General features: G+C 44.3%; 1 protein-coding gene across 1 annotated transcript in view; it reads right to left on the minus strand.

Annotated features, from left to right (window-relative positions):
• Nucleotides 1-13,515, minus strand: part of nlrc3 (NLR family, CARD domain containing 3) — a 63,018-nt gene extending 49,503 nt beyond the window's left edge. Inside the window, exon 1 of the mRNA XM_078558719.1 lies at nt 13,125-13,515. The gene's annotated coding sequence lies outside the window, so the exon portion shown is untranslated. The remainder of the gene's footprint in view (nt 1-13,124) is intronic.
• Between the last annotated feature and the right edge of the window lie 4,111 nt (nt 13,516-17,626).

Here is a 17,626-nt window from a genome sequence, read left to right on the forward strand (position 1 = left end):
TGACGATGGTGAGGTCCTCGAAGGCGAGGATGCCGGCGATGAGGCTATTGCACTGGCCAACGAGGCAGATGAGGTCATAGCCACAAGACTCGTGGAGAATGATGAAGAGATGCTGTGAGGACAGTCCTGACATTCTCACCTTGCATCTGTGAACGTTTGACTCCTGTGTGGCTGACAGCAGTCCACATACCCTCAGTGCTCAGGCTCATGTCATGGAGACGCAGAGGAGGCCCGATTCCAGGAGGATGATGATGACATGCAGTGAGGACGCTCCGTAGATCTTCACATTGCCTCTGTGAATGTCTGATTTCTGTCTGGCTGAGGGCAGCTTGCTTGCGCTCTGCGATCAGGGTCATATCATGGAGGAGCAGCAATTAAACTTTAAATGCACCTGATCCTTTGTCAGCCTTCAGCACCTGACCCCATCAGAAGCACAGTATCACAGGTCACAGATGCTGAAGAGATGGGGGGCCAGCCCCACCTTAAAGGTGCTGAGAGCACACAGAAAGAATGATGGAACTCTGTGACGTCTGCCCACGACATTCCGGCAGCAATGACAAGCACCATCAAGGTGCAGGCATCACTAATACGTCCAGTAAGTGCGAAGCTAGACCATCACTTTAGTCTGAAGGTTACACACTGCACAGGGAAGAGGCCCTGGACTGAGACACCTGCTTTTATCTTGTGCAGGAACTAAGTTTTCACGTCTGAGTGACACGAATACAGTGGAGATGGAGGCAGCCTGCTGACTGCTACGCCCTGAATGTGATGACCTTGGCGGACATCCTCTGGAGGGCTGAGATCTGGAGGGTCCTGGCCTGCTTTCGGGGTCCTGCTGTGCGGCAATGGCACTGCCCTTGGCCTGTGGAGCTGGAGCTGCTGGGGTCACAGGAAGAGGGGATTCGGATGGACCAGGCACTTTCGAAGTCACCTAGGTGGATGGCTCTGGGGTGTGCACCTGCTGATCCTCCTCCCTGTGGGTGCCTGAGGGCCCCTGGCTGACTCTTTGAGAAGAAGGGGAAGCTGGAGTGAGACTGAGCTGCGCTGCACCCCTCTCACATTGATACTGCTCGAAGCCAACTATGGTGTCAGCAATGGAGTTCAGCCCACGCAGCTGTGCAGGACCGATGTCCTGGACTAAGGTCTCCATGGCAGCCGCCATCCTACCAGTGTTGAGCTCAGTGCATTGGCATGCTGGCACTATCATCTCAGACTGAAGGCAGACGCACTCTTCCAATGTTCCTTGCGATCTGAGGAGTACAGTGGACATTCCTTCCTCATGTTCCTGAGCTTGCCTTTGCAGCTCCAGCAACCGAAGTATGACCCATCACAGCGTTTACCCACACCCTCCATCAGCACAGAGCCACACACCTCATTGGGACCTAGTTCTAGAGTAGCCTCGGGGTCACAATCTAGTGAGCACATCGGACTGTCTGATCCACAGCAGCTGGAGGCAGAGACTTCCCAGATTTCTGGCACTTGGAGGATGGCTGGAGGCCATAAATCTGCTGAGTCCGAGTCAGTTGAGGAGCCTCTGGAGTCGGTCATACTTCAGCCCACGCAGCTGTGCAGGACCGATGTCCTGGACCAAGGTCTCCATGGCAGCCTCGGTCCTACCAGTGTTAAGCTCAGTGCATTGGCATGCTGGCACTATCACCTCAGACTGAAGGCAGACGCACTCTTCCACTAGTTGTCAACTTTTGCAGGATGTTGGCGCTGACCACCGCTGTCACTGCCTCCCATGCTGGATTGGTGATCTTGCCTGCTGGTCTTCGCTCGAGCGGGAGGGTAGAGGACTTTACGACAGGCTTCCACAGTGTCCAAAAGACGCCCAAGGGAGGCATCGCTAAATTTGGAGGCAGCATGTTTCCTCCCTTTGGCAGCCATGACTTTCCAGCAGCTTCCAGTCCCTTAGAGCTGGGGTGGGGAAGCTTTTTCTTATCATAGGCCATTAACACATAGACAAAATCAGTCGTGGACCATACACACATAAAAATCAACTTAATTTAGTTTTCTTAGAGAGAAGACAGAAATGTTCAACTCACCCGCGGTTTTAATGTGATGGCTGAATTTGAATATTGTACTGTTAAATATTATTATGGTAATTTAGCTGATGCTTTTATCCAAAGCAAATTCGTAACAACAATGATAAATGCTATTTTGAAGGCGCTGCCGTCATAGGTGTATATTTTTAAAAATCTTGCTGTGGGCCGGATGAAATTGAGCAATGGGCTACATCCAGCCCATGGGTCTTAGGTTCCCCGACCCTGCCTTAGAGAGTGCTAGCTCTGTGCAGGGGCACCCTTTAAATACGGCGCCCAGATTACTGAAGGCCTGAGATGACGGCGGGGCGGGCAAATCAGAGGCCGCGCCCCCCCAGTGATCTGGCATGTTTCCCAGGAATGCATTATGAATGAGGCAGGATGCGCTGGGAACGGGATGATAAGGTGCAAAAACCCATGATTGCACCCCGCAGGTAAATCGACTTTTTTCCCGCCCATTACTGCACTTAGTGCAAATCTGGGATGATTCCGCCCTTCAAGTGCATGTACAAGTATTTTTTTAAAGTGATGAGGGTTTCTGTGTCTACTGCTTTTCAGGTGATGAATTCCAGAGCCCCAACATCCTCTGGGTGAAAAGATTTCTCTTCAACTCCCCTCTAATTCTTCCACCAATTACTTTAAATCTATAACCCCTGGTTATTGGCCTCTCTGATAAAAGAAGTAAGTTCTCCCTATCCAGGCAAAACTGCAACGGGATATTTGGCTACCTTCAAAGCGGAGATAGTTTGGGTGCAATCAAGCTACATTCCCATCAGGGGGTAGAAAGGACAAACAAGTCCAGAGCTTCCTGGATAATGAAAGATATGGAGGGCTGGATTCTTGCTACCAAGGTGGGTAGCTCGAGTCAGGAAAGTTCCTGACTCAGCAGACCATCTCAGTTTAAAGGGCCCCATTACACCCAATTTTTGTTCCAGGGAGGTGGGGGCGGGATAGACTCAGATCTACCGACCCCAAAGCAGATCATGCATGGCCATGGGGCGGGCGACTGCTGAGGTGGGCTGGTTAGAAGACCTGCCTCAGTTCTCCCAAACTTTGTCCTACTTGTTTAGAAGCTCTTACCGCTCACACTCACTCACCCCCCCCCCTCCCCTGGCCCTTGCCCACCCCTCATGCCGCCTCATCCTCCACTGACTCTCCATGACCCCTCCATGCCAACTTATAACCCCCATCCATCCCATGCCCACATATCCCCATAACCCCTCCATGCCAACTCACACCCCATGCCCCCTCCATTCCATCTCATAATGCCACCTGCAGAGCCATTCACTCAATATCCACCATAAGCAAACTTCAGGAGCCATGTCAAGATGAAAAAAAATTAAACTTCCAACAATCTAATACAGCTCTTACTCATTCACACTTGATACTGAAAAGAATTCTCATTCATGAAACCCATTCAAAGAATTTAAAATTCCCTCAAGTGTTCAATCCATTATAAAAACAAACAGTAACCACATCAAAGACAGCTAATTATTTAATATCCTCATTAAACTGTAAATCAAAATGTGAACTTAGCATCTCCCCTTTTGTAGATTTTGAAACTCAGCCATACATTCATAATGACCTCAGCTTGTAATATCAGCCCTTGAGAAATGTCGACAAAAAACTTCATAGAAACTGCAGGTACAGATGTTCATTTAATTTTCTAACCTACACCAGATGCCCTGTCAATCAAATCGCTCCAGCAGAAAGCTTTTTAAAACTCTGACAGCTTCACCCTGTATTTTTTCATGTTTAAAGGGCTTGACATGAGCATGACACTTAGACAGACCTTACACGCCCTTCAAGAGTAGTTACATCTGGTTCATCATTTCATGACTCCTACACTGCAGGGTAGGGCCCTTGGAACAGCCAAAATGGGCCTGTTTGAACTCAGCACTAAATTCAAATGTCTTTGCAGGGTTCAGGTTTCTGGCCTGTAGGATTCACATCCTGCCCCCTTCCCCCTGCCGGCAAAAATGGGATCTGCTGGGAATGGGGCGGGACTTCTGCATCCAGGTCTTGCTTGCTATTTTTAAAGATTTCTGGAGTCAGCCTAACTCCATGAAAATCCATCCTAGACAGTAAGATGAAGCAGAAAAAGGGTGCATATGACAGATGTCAAGTGGATGATACAATTAAGAACTGGACTGAATATAGAAGATTCAGAGGTCAAGTGAAAAAAAAAATAAGAGAAGCAAAGAGAGAGTATGAGAAGAGACTGGCAGCTATCTTAAAAGGGAATCTGTAAGTCTTTTATAGTCAGATAAATAGTAAAATGGTGGCAAAAAGAGGATTATGGCCGATTAGGGACCTAACAGGAGATTTACACATGGTGGCTGGGGGACATGGCTGAGGTACTAAATGACTACTTTGCATCTGTCTTTACCAAGGAAGAAGATGCTGCCTAAATAGTGAAAGAGATACTGCATGGGCTAAAAGATGATAAAGAGGAAGTTGTTAAATAAGCTGGACCAGATGAGATAAAGATATTGAGAGAAGTACAGGCGGAAATTATCTTCCAATCCACCTTAGATACAAGGGTGGTGCCAGGACTGGGGAAATGCAAATGTTACACCCTTGTTCAAAAAGGGTGTAATGATTAACCTAGCAACTTAAGATCAGTCAGTTTAACCTCGACGGTGGCAAAGCTTATAGAAATGATAATTATATACAAAATTAACAGTCAATTGGACAAACGTGGATTAATTTTGGAAAGCCAGCATGGAGACAGGGTTGATAAGGTTAATACAGTTGATTTGATGTACCTGGACATCCAATAGGCATTTGACAAAGTGCCATGTAACAACTTTGTTAACAAAGTTGAAGCCCATGGAATAAAAGGGACAGTAGCAGCTTGGATATGAAATTGGTTGAGTGACAGGAAACAGAGAATAGTGGTTAAGGGCTGTTTTTCAGACTGGAGGAAGGTTTATAGTGGAGTTACCCAGGGTTGGTAGCAGGACACCTGCTCTTCCTGATATATATTAATGACTTAAACTTTGGTGTACAGGGCACAATTTCAAAATTTGCAAACAATACAAAACTTGGAAGTACTGTGAACTTTGGAGAGGATAGCGTACAACTTCAAAAGGACATAAACAGGTTGGTGGAATGGGCGGACAAGTGGCAGATGAAATTTAATGCAGATAAGCATGAAGATATCTTCCTGGATTCATTTTGGTAGGAAGAATGTGGAGAAACAATATAAAGGATACAATTCTAAAGGGGGTGCAAGAGCAGAGGGACCTGGGGACCAGAGTAACAGAGAGAAACTGTTTCCACTGGTGAAAGGATTGAGAACCAGAGGACACCGATTAAAGTTGATTGTCAAAAGAAGCAATGACAATATGAGGAAAAACCTTTATACACAGCAAGTGGTTTGGATCTGGAATACACTGAGTGAGAGTGTGGTGGCGGTAGATTCAATCGAGGCCTTCAGAAGAGAACTGGATCATTATCTGAAGAGAAAAAACTTGCAGGGCTACAGGGAAAGGGCCGGGGAGTGGGACTAAGCTGCTCTTGCAGAGAACAGGCCGAATACCCTTCTTCTGTACTGTAACCATTCTATTATTCTCTATCTAAGCATCTCATAATTTTATGACCGCACTATTTAAAAAGGGAGGCAGAGAGAAAACAGGGAATTATAGACCAGTCAGCCTGACGTCGGTAGTGGGGAAAATTCTAGAGCCCATTATAAAAGATTTAATAGCTGAGCACATGGAAAACAGTGGCAGAATCGGACAGAGTCAGCATGGATTTATGAAAGGGAAATCATGCTTGACAAATCTACTGGAATTTTTTGAGGATGTAACTAGTAGAGTTGATGAGGGGGAGCCAGTGAATGTGGTTTATTTGGACTTTCAGAAGGCTTTAGACAAAGTCCCACATAAGAGATTGGCGTATAAAATTAAAGCGCATGGGATTGGGGATAGTTTATTGAGATGGATAGGAAACTGGTTGGCAGATCGGAAACAAAGAGTAGGAATAAACGGGTCTTTTTCCGAATGGCAGGCAGTGACTAGTGGGGTACCGCAGGGATCGGTGCTGGGACCCCAGTTATTCACAATATATATTAATGACATAAATGAGGGAATTAAATGTAATATCTCCAGATTTGCAAATGACACAAAGCTGGGTGGGAGGGTGAGCTGTGAGGAGGATGCAGAGATGCTTCAGTGTGATTTGGACAAGCTGAGTGAGTGGGCAAATGCATGGCAAATGCAGTATAATGTGGATAAATGTGAGGTTATCCAATTTGATAGCAAAGACAGGAAGGCAGATTATTATCTGAATGGCTATAAATTGAGAGAGTGGAATGTGCAACGAGACCTGGGTGTCCTTGTACACCAGTCGCTGAAGGTAAGCATACAGGTGCAGCAGGCGGTAAAGAAGGCAAATGGTATGTTGGCCTTCATAGCCAGAGGATTCGAGTACAGGAACAGGGATGTCTTGCTGCAATTGTACAGGGCCTTGGTGAGACCACACCTGGAATATTGTGTACAGTTTTGGTCTCCTTATCTGAGGAAGGATGTACTTGCTATACAGGGAGTGCAGCGAAGGTTTACCTGACTGATTCCTGGGATGGCGGGACTGACATATGAGGAGAGATTGAGTCGATTAGGATTATATTCGCTGGAGTTCAGAAGAATGAGGGGGGATCTCATAGAAACCTATAAAATTCTAACAGGACTAGACAGGGTAGATGCAGGAAGGATGTTCCCGATGGTGGGGGAGTCCAGAACCAGGGGTCACAGTCTGAGGATATGGGGTAGACCATTTAGGACTGAGATGAGGAGAAATTTCTTCACCCAGAGAGTGGTGAGCCTGTGGAATTCATTACCACAGAAAGTAGTTGAGACCAAAACATTATATGCTTTCAAGAAAGAGTTAGATATAGCTCTTGAGGCGAAAGGGATCAAAGGGTATGGGGAGAAAGCGGGAGCAGGCTACTGAGTTGGATGATCAGCCATGATCATAATGAATGGTGGAGCAGGCTCGAAGGGCCGAATGGCCTACTCCTGCTCCTAGTTTCTATGTTTCTATTCACCTTAATTAAATGTGCCTTCAGCCTCCTCTCTTCCAAAGAAAACAACCCCAGTCTATCCAATCTTTCCTCCTTGCTAAAATTCTCCATTCCTGGCAACATCATCGTACATGTGCTCTGTAGCTTCTCCAGTGAGATTACATCTTTCCTGTAAATACGGTGATCAGAACTGCATGCAGTACTCCAGCTGAGACCTAATTGGTGTTTTATAAAGTTCTAGAATAACCTCCCTGGTCTTACAGAATCACTGAATGATTACAGAACAGAAGGAGGCCATGTGATGCATCATGTCCGTGCTGGCTCTCTGAGAGAACAACCCAGTTAGTCCCACCAGCCGCCCATTCCCAGTAGCCCTGAGCAGTTTTTCCACTTCAGATAATTATCCTCAATTGAATCTCTCTTCATCATACTCTGAGGCAATACATTCTAGATCCTAACCACTGACTGCATTAAAATGTTTTTTTCTCATGTTGCTTTTGGTTCTTTTAACTTAAATCGATGTCCTCTGGTTCTCAACCTTATTACCAATGGGAACAGTTTCTCCCTATCTGCTCTGTCTTTCTAGACCCCCTCATAATTTTGAACACTTCTATCAAATCTTCTCTCAACTTTTTCTGTTGTAAGGAGAATAATCCCAGCTTCTCTAATCTATCCACACAACTGTCCTCATCCCAGGAACCATTCTTATAAATCTTTTCGCACCCTCTCCAAAGCCTTCACATCCTTCCCAAAGCGTGGAGCCCAGAATTGGACACAATAATCCAGCTGAGGCTGAATGTCTGTTGTATAAAGGTTCATCATAAACCTTGTCTTTGTACTCTATGCCCCTATTTATAAAGCTCAGCATGCCTTTGGGGAGACAGCAGCGTAGTTGTAGATCAGTGGCTAGGCTAATTCTCAAGGGACGTGGGTCCAATTCCCAATATGGCAGCTGATGGAATTTAAATTCAATTAATAAATCTGGAATATAAAGCTAGTCTCAATAATGGTGACCATGACAGTTACCAAAACCCAACTGGTTCACTAATGTCTTTTAGGGAAGGAAATCTGCCATTCTTATCTGGAGGCCTACATGTGACTCCAGACCCATAGCAATGTGGTTGACCCTTAACTGTCCTCTGAAACGGCCCAACAAGCCACTCAGTTCAAGCACCACTAGGGATGGGCAACAAATTCGGGCCCTGCCAGCAATGCCCATATCCTATGAAAGAATAAAGTTCCTGCATCCCCTTTATATTGTCTCTCTTCATTGTTCCTACCAAAATGAATGACTTCACACATCTCTGCATTAAATTTCATCTGCCACTTGTCCATCCATTCCGCCATCAATCGTTTTGAAGTCTATCGCCATTCTCTACATAGTTCACAATACTTCCAAGTTTTGTGTCATCAACAAATTTTGAAATTGTGCCCTGTACACCCAAGTATAGGTAATTAATTTATACTAATATTCTAAGCCTTAGCTAAAATAGAAAGTATCCTGTATACCTTCTTATCCAGCTTATCTACCTGTACTGCTACCTTTGGGCATCTGTGGACATGCACTCCAAGGTCCTTCTGTTCCTATATCCATGTCAGTATCCAAGCATTTATTGTGAATTCCCTTGCCTGTTTGTCCTCCCTAAATGCATTCTCTCATACATCTCTGGATTGAATTCAATTTGCCACTTTTCTACCCAACTCACCAGTTCATTTCTATTTTTTTGCAGTCTACAGCTTTCTTCCTCACTATCAGCCACATGACCGATTTTTGTATCAAGTTAGTCAGACACGACCATCGCTTAAAAAAAATCTCCAAGCTGACTGTCCTTGATTAACTTCTGCCTTTCTAAATGATGATTTATACTATCCCTCAATTTTTTCCAATAACTTGCCCACAAAGAGGTTAGGCTGACTGGCCTGTAATTACTTAGTCTATTACTTCCTTCTTTGTTAAACAACAGTACAACGTTAGCAGCCTTCCATTCCCTCGGCACCATGCCTGCAGCCAGAGGACTGAGATCTGATGGTCAGAACCTTCTCTATTTATTCCCTTGCTTCTCCAGCAGCCTGGAATACATCTTATCCAGACCTGGTGATTTATCCACTTTCAAAGATGCTAAACGCTTTGATATTTCCTCTCTCACTCATGTTCACCCCATCCAATATTTCACATGACTCCTCCTTAATATGGTGTCTGTCTGCATTGCCTCCCTCTTTTGTGAAGACAGATTCAAAGTATTCATTAAGACAGGACTTCCCAAATTGTGGGTTGCGACTGGAGATTTTGAGGTCACGAACTCCAAGGCAGCATGGCTGCCATATGGAGTTGGAATGAGCATGAACAGCTCGGTGGCCCCTTTAAATTCTTGCATTTTTTTCTATTGGTTGTCGTGGCCTAACAGAGAGATCTTTGAGGCCTGATTGCTGCTGCACAAAAACCTATGAAAAGGTAGCTGTTTGTTTTTTTTAAAAACCCTGCAGTTTAAACAATTCCTGCCATGCTGAACTTCTCCGCTCCCCCTGTTCAGGGGCTACTAAAACCCTTCCTCCATTCCTGAGCTAAATACCAGCGCCACTCAGAAGCTAAACTCCCTCCCTGCTCAGCATTTGAAGCTAACCTCCTCAACCTGCTCAGAAGCTAAACCTCATCCCACTGTTCAGGGGCTAACCATGACCCCCGCACCCAACTCTGTTCAGCACCTGAAGCTAACCACCTCACCTTATTCAGCACCTGAAGCTAACTACCTCACTCGGCCCTGGAGCTAAAGTTTTGCTTTAACATTTTCCAAATGCACCCCCCCATTAATGCCTCAAACTTTGTGTGACTCTGGGGGGAGGGAAGCATTTAACTCCTCAGTGGAAGGGGACTATTTTAGTTCCTCAGTGAGTGGGAAGTGGGGGGAGAGGGGGAGAGGTGGGGTGGGTTAGCTGAACCCCCTCTCTGCCGAGGAACTAAAACATCTCCCACTCCACTGTCTGGGGTCACACAAAGTCTGAGGTATTAAAGTGGGGTTACTGGGAAAAAGTTTAGGAAAGTTTAAGGGTTATTTTGTCAAAATTTTCAAGATATTAAGGGGAACATATCGGATAGATAGAGAGAAACTATTTCCACTAGTTGGGGTGTCTAGGACTGGGGGCATAATCTGAAAGTTAGAGCCACACCTTTCAGGGGTGAAATTAGGAAACACTTCCACACACAAAGGTTGGCAGAAATTCAAAGATCTCTTCACAAATGGTAATTGAAGCTTGGTCAATTGAAAATTTTAAATCTCAGATTGAAAGATTTTTGTTAACCAAAGGTATGAATAGGTATGGGGCAAAGGAGTGGGTATATGGAGTTTGGTCGCAGATCAGCTGTGATTTCAATGAATGATGGAACAGGCTCGAGGGGCTAATGGCCTCCTCCTACTCCAATGTTATACAAGTTACTGCCGAAGAACTGTACTCCAACTATTATAAAAGCAAAAAACTGCGGATGCTGGAAATCCGAAACAAAAACAAAAATACCCGGAAAAACTCAGCAGGTCTGACAGCATCTGTGGAGAGGAATACAGTTAACGTTTTGAGTCTGTATGACTCTTCAACAGAACTAAGGAAAATTAGAAAAGAGGTGAAATATAAGCTGGTTTAAGAGGGGCTGGGACAGGTAGAGCTGGATAGAGGGCCAGTGATAGGTGGAGATTGCCAAAAGATGTCATACACAAAAGAACAAAGAAGTATTGACGGTGGTGATATTAGCTAAGAAATGTGTTAATGGTGACATTAAGGGTAGAAAGCAGGACGAGCAAGGGACAGATAGCCTTAGTGGAGGTGGGGTGGGGGGAAGGGATCAAAATAGGTTAAAAGGTAGAGATAAAACAATGGATGGAAATACATTTAAAAATAATTGAAATAGTTGGGAAAAGAAAACTATATATAAATTATTGGAAAAAAGGGATCGGAAAGGGGGTGGGGATGGAGGAGAGAGTTCATGATCTAAAGTTGTTGAACTCAATATTCAGTCCAGAAGGCTGTAAAGTGCCTAGTCGGAAGTTGAGGTGCTGTTCCTCCAGTTTGCGTTGAGCTTCACTGGAACATTGCAGCAGGCCAAGGACAGACATGTGAGCATGAGGGCAGGGTGGTGTGTTGAAATGGCAAGCGACAGGGAGGTCTGGGTCATGCTTGCGGACAGACCGAAGGTGTTCCACAAAGCAGTCACCCAGTCTGCGTTTGGTCTCTCCAATGTAGAGGAAACCGCATTGGGAGCAGCGAATGCAGTAGACTAAATTGAGGGAAGTGCAAGTGAAATGCTGCTTCACTTGAAAGGAGTGTTTGGGCCCTTGGACGGTGAGGAGGGAGGAAGTAAAGGGGCAGGTGTTGCACCTTCTGCAGTTGCATGGGAAGGTGCCGTGGGAGGGGGTTGAGGTGTAGGGGGTGATGGAGGAGTGGACCAGGGTGTCCTGGAGGGAACGATCCCTGCGGAATGCCGCCAGGGGGGTGAAGGGAAGATGTGTTTGGTGGTGGCATCATGCTGCAGTTGGCGGAAATGGCAGAGGATGATCCTTTGAATGCGGAGGCTGGTGGGGTGATAAGTGAGGACAAGGGGGACCCTATCATGGTTCTGAGAGGGAGAGGAATGCGTGAGGGCGGATGCGCGGGAGATGGGCCGGACACGGTTGAGGGCCCTGTCAACCACCATGGGAAGAAACCCCCTTAAACCAGCTTATATTTCACCTCTTTTCTATTTTTCCTTAGTTCTGGTGAAGAGTCATACGGACTCAAATCATTAACTGTATTCCTCTCTGCAGATGCTGTCAGACCTGCTGAGTTTTTCAAGGTATTTGTGTTTTTGTTTCCAATAAACTATTGTCCAGGAACTTATATTCCCAGTGTGAATCATCACATTTGTCTGATAGCAGTGCCCTGGATACCCACGATGTGTCCCTATCACACTCTGTACAAAGCTCTGTTTACACAGTAGTGTGTGGGATTTTTAACCCCCTCATTCTTTACAGTGTACACATTCCCTAATTTTCATAGCTCTGACATAATTTCCCTGCTTGCTCTGTTTTAAGTGGTTGGTTCCCACCATTGAGAGATTTCAGTCTCTGTCCTGGCATCAGTTGTATCGGCCCCTATTTCTAACTTCAATTGGTATTGAGTCCTACTTGGCACTCGGTCACTGAAAATTTGGTTTGATTGAGATCACTTCCCATATAGCCTACTGCTGAGACATTAGAGAACATTTTAGAAGGACATTTTTTTGGCGGAGAGAGTTCCAGATTTCCACAATTCTTTGTGTGTAGAAGTGCTTCCTGACACCACCCTTGAACAGCTTAGCTCTAATTTAAAACTTTCTGGATTGCCCCACCAAGGAAAGTAGTTTTGATCTACTTTAAGCATCACAGAATTTTTACGATGCAGAAGGAGGCCATTTGGCCCATCGTGTCTGCACTGGCTCCCCAAATGAGCATTATGACTTAGTGCCATTCTCCTGCCTTTTCTGCATAACTCTGCACATTGTTTCTATTTAAATAATCATCTAATACCCTCTTGAATGCCTCGATTGAACCTGCCTCCTCCACACTTCCAGGTAGTGCATTCCAGACCTGAACCACTCATCTTGAACACCTCAGTTAGATCACCCTTTAATCATCACCTACACCAACTCAAGGCCTCAGCGAGATTACCATTATGACCAAATTAGGGCAGCGATGTGTTTCTGAGCCCAAATCCTTTAGGAACTGGTTTCAGTACACACACTTATTTCATATTGAACCCCCACTACTAGCAGAGAGAATAGACTGATTTTAAACCTAGCCTAGTCTCAAAGGTGGAAGGGGCATGTGCTAACCCACTCCACCAGTTACAGTTGACTCACTTCACCGGCCATCTTACTAAATTTGCTCCTTAAACCAATTATTTTCTCCAAAACTGGAAAGATTTGCACATTTCAGCATACAGAATAATTCCTTCCCTGTAACCATCAAGGTCATATAGCATCTACATTGTGTAGTTTCACGGAAACATTTTGTCTTGACTTACAAAGGTATTGAGGTTAAAGGATAACTCACCTCATGTATCCTGAAGTTTCGGAAATATAACCAAAATATTAGTAAAGATTAGGCAAAATCCTGGTATTTGTCCAACAGGCTTGTTATCGAGAGCAGGTTTCCCTGTAGCCGTTAAGATTATTTCCTTTCAAATGTTATTGACTGTTCAGAGAAACTGCAGACAGGCTCTTGGTAGGTAGAAGGAAACCACAAACAGACCCACACAAGGAACCCTTCTGATCAGACCTGTCTGTCACTTTTCTCTATATTTAAAACCTATGCAACTAAATTACTTTTCTCGACGAACTCAGTAGCCATTGAGGAACGTGGTCCCAATAGGCATTTTACTGCACCTGCCAAATCTTTACAGTTACTGCAATTTCTCGGTGAAAGAAACCAGTCTGCCTTCCATTTGTGACATCTCTTCCTGTTGGTTGAATTTTTTTTTTACCTTCCTGTTAGTATATGACAGACAACAGGATGTCGAGAATAATCAGCACATGGTAACTAATCACACTGCAAACAAAATTAGGACCACACAAAAGATGAGTTAGGCTGCAAGAGATACCATCCACCTCAACACAATACACTTGTCAGCTCAGGGACTGGGCACAGCAAGAGTTACTATACAATGCAATGCAATATACGTGTTAGTGCAGCATTGAGTACGATCACTTGGTCCTTGTTCCCAATATATTTTTTAAACACTCAATTTCAATTTTACGAGATGGTTCTTATAAATTTCTAATATAACCCAATATGAAGTGTACCTTCTTTTACCCTTATACAACAGTAAGAAGAAAATTGAATCTTTTATACTTTGCTCAGATTCCTGCTGCACTATCTTCACCTCAGGAAGATGGGAATCCATCCTTCCGGTCGCTTGTCATTTGAATTCACCATCCTGCTCTCATGATCACATTTCTGTCCTTGGCCCGCTACAATGTTCCAGTGAAGCACAATGCAAGCTGGAGGAACAGCACCTTATCTTCCAATTAGGCACTTTACAGCCTTGTGGACTCAACATTGAGTTCAACAATTGCAGACCATGAACTTTGTCCTCCATTTTGAATGTTTTATTTTTCATTTTCTTTTCTCTCCCTCATGTGCCAGTCTGTATCTTGTTCTATTTTTTACTTTTAGACAGTGCCGACCCTTTCTCCGCTATTATCACATTATGCTATTTTGCCTTCAGACAGTGCTGACCTTTATTTTGCTATCAACATCTACTCTGGACCAAATCTTTACATTTTAATACTATCATTACCACTCCCTTTGTTTTGTGCTCCATGACATCTTTGTCATTTAATCTCCCAGCCCTCTAAGCTATCACTGACTTTCTAATTTGCTCCACCTGCCACTCCCCACTTTTCAACAGCATAAATCCCATCACATTTCCACCTCTCTTCAGTTCCGAAGAAGAATCATACAGACTTGAAACGTTAACTCTGTTTCTGTCTCAACAGATGCTGCCAGACCTGCTGAGTTTTTCCAACATTTTCTGTTTTTATTTCAGATCCAGCATCCGCACTATTTTGCTTTTATTATATGGGAACCCAAGTCTATCTGAATTCATCCACACCCCAACTGTAAGAGAATGCTTCTTCCCTCTCGTATAATTTGGGATTTATCTGCTCAATCTAACTTTCAGAAAAGTGTGTCTCCCTTGGCAACTGCATCGCATGTGATCTTTGCAAGTCAGTACTGCTGCTGAGACATTAGAGAACATTTTAGAAGGACATTTTTTTGGCGGAGAGAGTTCCAGATTTCCACAATTCTTTGTGTGTAGAAGTGCTTCCTGACACCACCCTTGAACAGCTTAGCTCTAATTTAAAACTTTCTGGATTGCCCCACCAAGGAAAGTAGTTTTGATCTACTTTAAGCATCACAGAATCACAGAATTTTTACGATGCAGGAGGCCATTCGGCCCATCGTGTCTGCACTGGATCTCCAAATGAGCATTATGACTTAGTGCCATTCTCCTGCCTTTTCCGCGTAACCCTGCACATTGTTTCTATTTAAATAATCATCTAATGCCCTCTTGAATGCCTCGATTGAACCTGCCTCCTCCACACTTCCAGGCAGTGCATTCCAGACCTGAACCACTCATCTTAAACACCCCATTCCTAGTTGCCCCCAGGGCATTAAGTGTCAACCAATGGTAGCATGGGACTGGAGTTAGACCAGGACAGGACATTAGAGAACTAGTTGGGTTTTTACAACAATCTGACATTTTGACAGTCATTTTCTGGTGCCAGCACACAAATTAATATGAGATTTGAACTCATAACCTACTACAGCAGTCTCATAACCACTAGCCTACTGTTCCCTTTGTAAGTCTATCTGATGGCTGAGTCTGATTGAAAATATCTTCATCCACCTATCTAACAGGAGATTGTGAGCTAGCATGTGATACATTCCAATAAGGCATGGGCAAGGGTTCTCCAGTTAATCATTGGGTCTTGCTATATTTACATATCATGTAGGTAAAGGTCCACTCTCATTTATAGGAAAGGTAAGGTCCACTTACCGGAGTGGTCAGTGACACTATACCCGAGAACATCTCGCATGAAAACCTGGGCTCCTGTACAGCTTATGTCACAGAAGTAGGATGCTCACCAGACACCAGAGATTGGTTACAATAAGGTGATTCAACAACAGTATGGTCTAAATTTCAACATCAACAGCAATTCATATTGTGGCCTGGCACTGAACTGTAGAGGGCACAGAGAATCTTAGATCTGTTCCTGGCCTATTACCCAGTTACTGAGCTGTGCTAGAGTAGCAGTTGACATAAGCAGTGTCACAGCAAGAGGAAACAGAAGCAGCCGTCTGTGACGCCCCAATGGTTTATTAGCCTGTCAGTACTCTTGTCAGGCAGAGACATCTGGGAAGCCACCATCTTCAGAAAAATAGGTAAAAATGTTTTGGGAGGGGCAGCAAAAAATATAATAAGCAATTAGATAACAAGTCAGCCTTAGAAAGTGAAATCTCAAAATATGTGTTACATCAGGGCTTCACCCTGAAAGAGATCATGTAATATTGACAGACTAACAATATAAATTTCTAAAATTTACAGTTCTACTGGAACTCTTGTGCGTGCAGCTTCAAGCAAAGTCATTTTTTCCACAGTAAGTTACCGGAAACACCTACAAGTTCTAAGAAACAGAGAGCTGATTGGTGCATATCTGGGTTTTGTGGTAGAGGCACTGACTCTATCTGCTTTAGATTCTCTGCCAAGTAGATGGGTTAAGTTGCTGTTAGCAGCCTCCAAGAAATGTGCAGGGAACACTGGCTCACAGTTCATGACAGGAGATGATCACAGCATAGTCAAAACATCCCTTATCTGCAATTCAAATAATTGGAATACAGGGAGCTCACATATGATAATGCACACCTTTTCTAAAAATGAAAAAAAAACATAGGTTCATGAAGTAGCACCAAAATATTTAAAATGTCCCCTATCTTGCACTACCCCAATTAGATTGTATGAAGGCTTATTTTTATTTATTCTTTTGTGGGATGTGAGTGTCGCTGGCTAGGCCAACATTTAGTGCCCATCTCTAATTGCCCTTGAGGACATGGTGGTGAACCACCTTCTTGAACCACTGCAGTCCGTGTAGTGTAGGTACACACACACAGCTATTAGGAAGGGAGTTCCAGGATTTTGATCCAGCAATGAAAACGGTCATATAGTTCCAAGTCAGGAAGGTGTGTGGCTTGGAGTGGAACTTGCAGGTGGTGGTGTTCCCATGCATCTGCTGCCCTTGTCCTTCTAGGTGGTACAGGCCCCGGGTTTGGAAGGTGCTGTTTAAGGAGTGTTAGGGAGTTGCTGAGGTGCACCTAGCAGATGGTACATACTGCTGCCACTTTGCGTCGGTGGTGGAAGGAGTGAATGTTTAAGGGGGTGGATTGGGTGCCAGTCTAGTGGGCTGATTGTCCTGGATGGTGTTAAACTTCTCGAGTGTTGTTGGAGTCATCCAGACAAGTGGAGAGTATTTTATCACACTCCTGGCTTGTGCCCTGTAGATGATGGACAAGCTTTGGGGAGTCAGGAGGTGAGTTACTTGCTGCAGGATTCTCAACCTCTGACCTGCTGTTGTAACCACAGTATTTATATAGCAGTATTTATATATGTTCTGGGTGGGGTTAGGAAGAGTAGATGGTCAGTATTTTTGTCTGTGATGTATCCCATTACTTACATTATACAACATCTTCCAAAGTTAAAAATCACTTAGAATGTGGTACAACCAGCAACCAGGAATCCAGTAACAAGGGTCTTGTTTGTTTGTTTAGCTGACTACAGTTACCTACAAACAGCACAGTCTGAGTTAAAGGGACTCGGGGCTTGCCTTTGGGAATCTTCTGAGATGTTAAACCCAAGAGAAATATTGGGAGCAGAAACCCAAAGTATACCAGTGGTGGCAGCAACATGTGAGCTCAAAATATCACTTAAAGACCATCAGAATACTCAATTTTTAAAAATTTAAATGAAGTAGAGCCAATAGCAACAGTTGAAAACG

The sequence above is a fragment of the Cetorhinus maximus genome, chromosome 15 (assembly GCF_964194155.1).
Source record: "Cetorhinus maximus chromosome 15, sCetMax3.hap1.1, whole genome shotgun sequence".
Classification (NCBI taxonomy): Eukaryota; Metazoa; Chordata; class Chondrichthyes; order Lamniformes; family Cetorhinidae; genus Cetorhinus; species Cetorhinus maximus.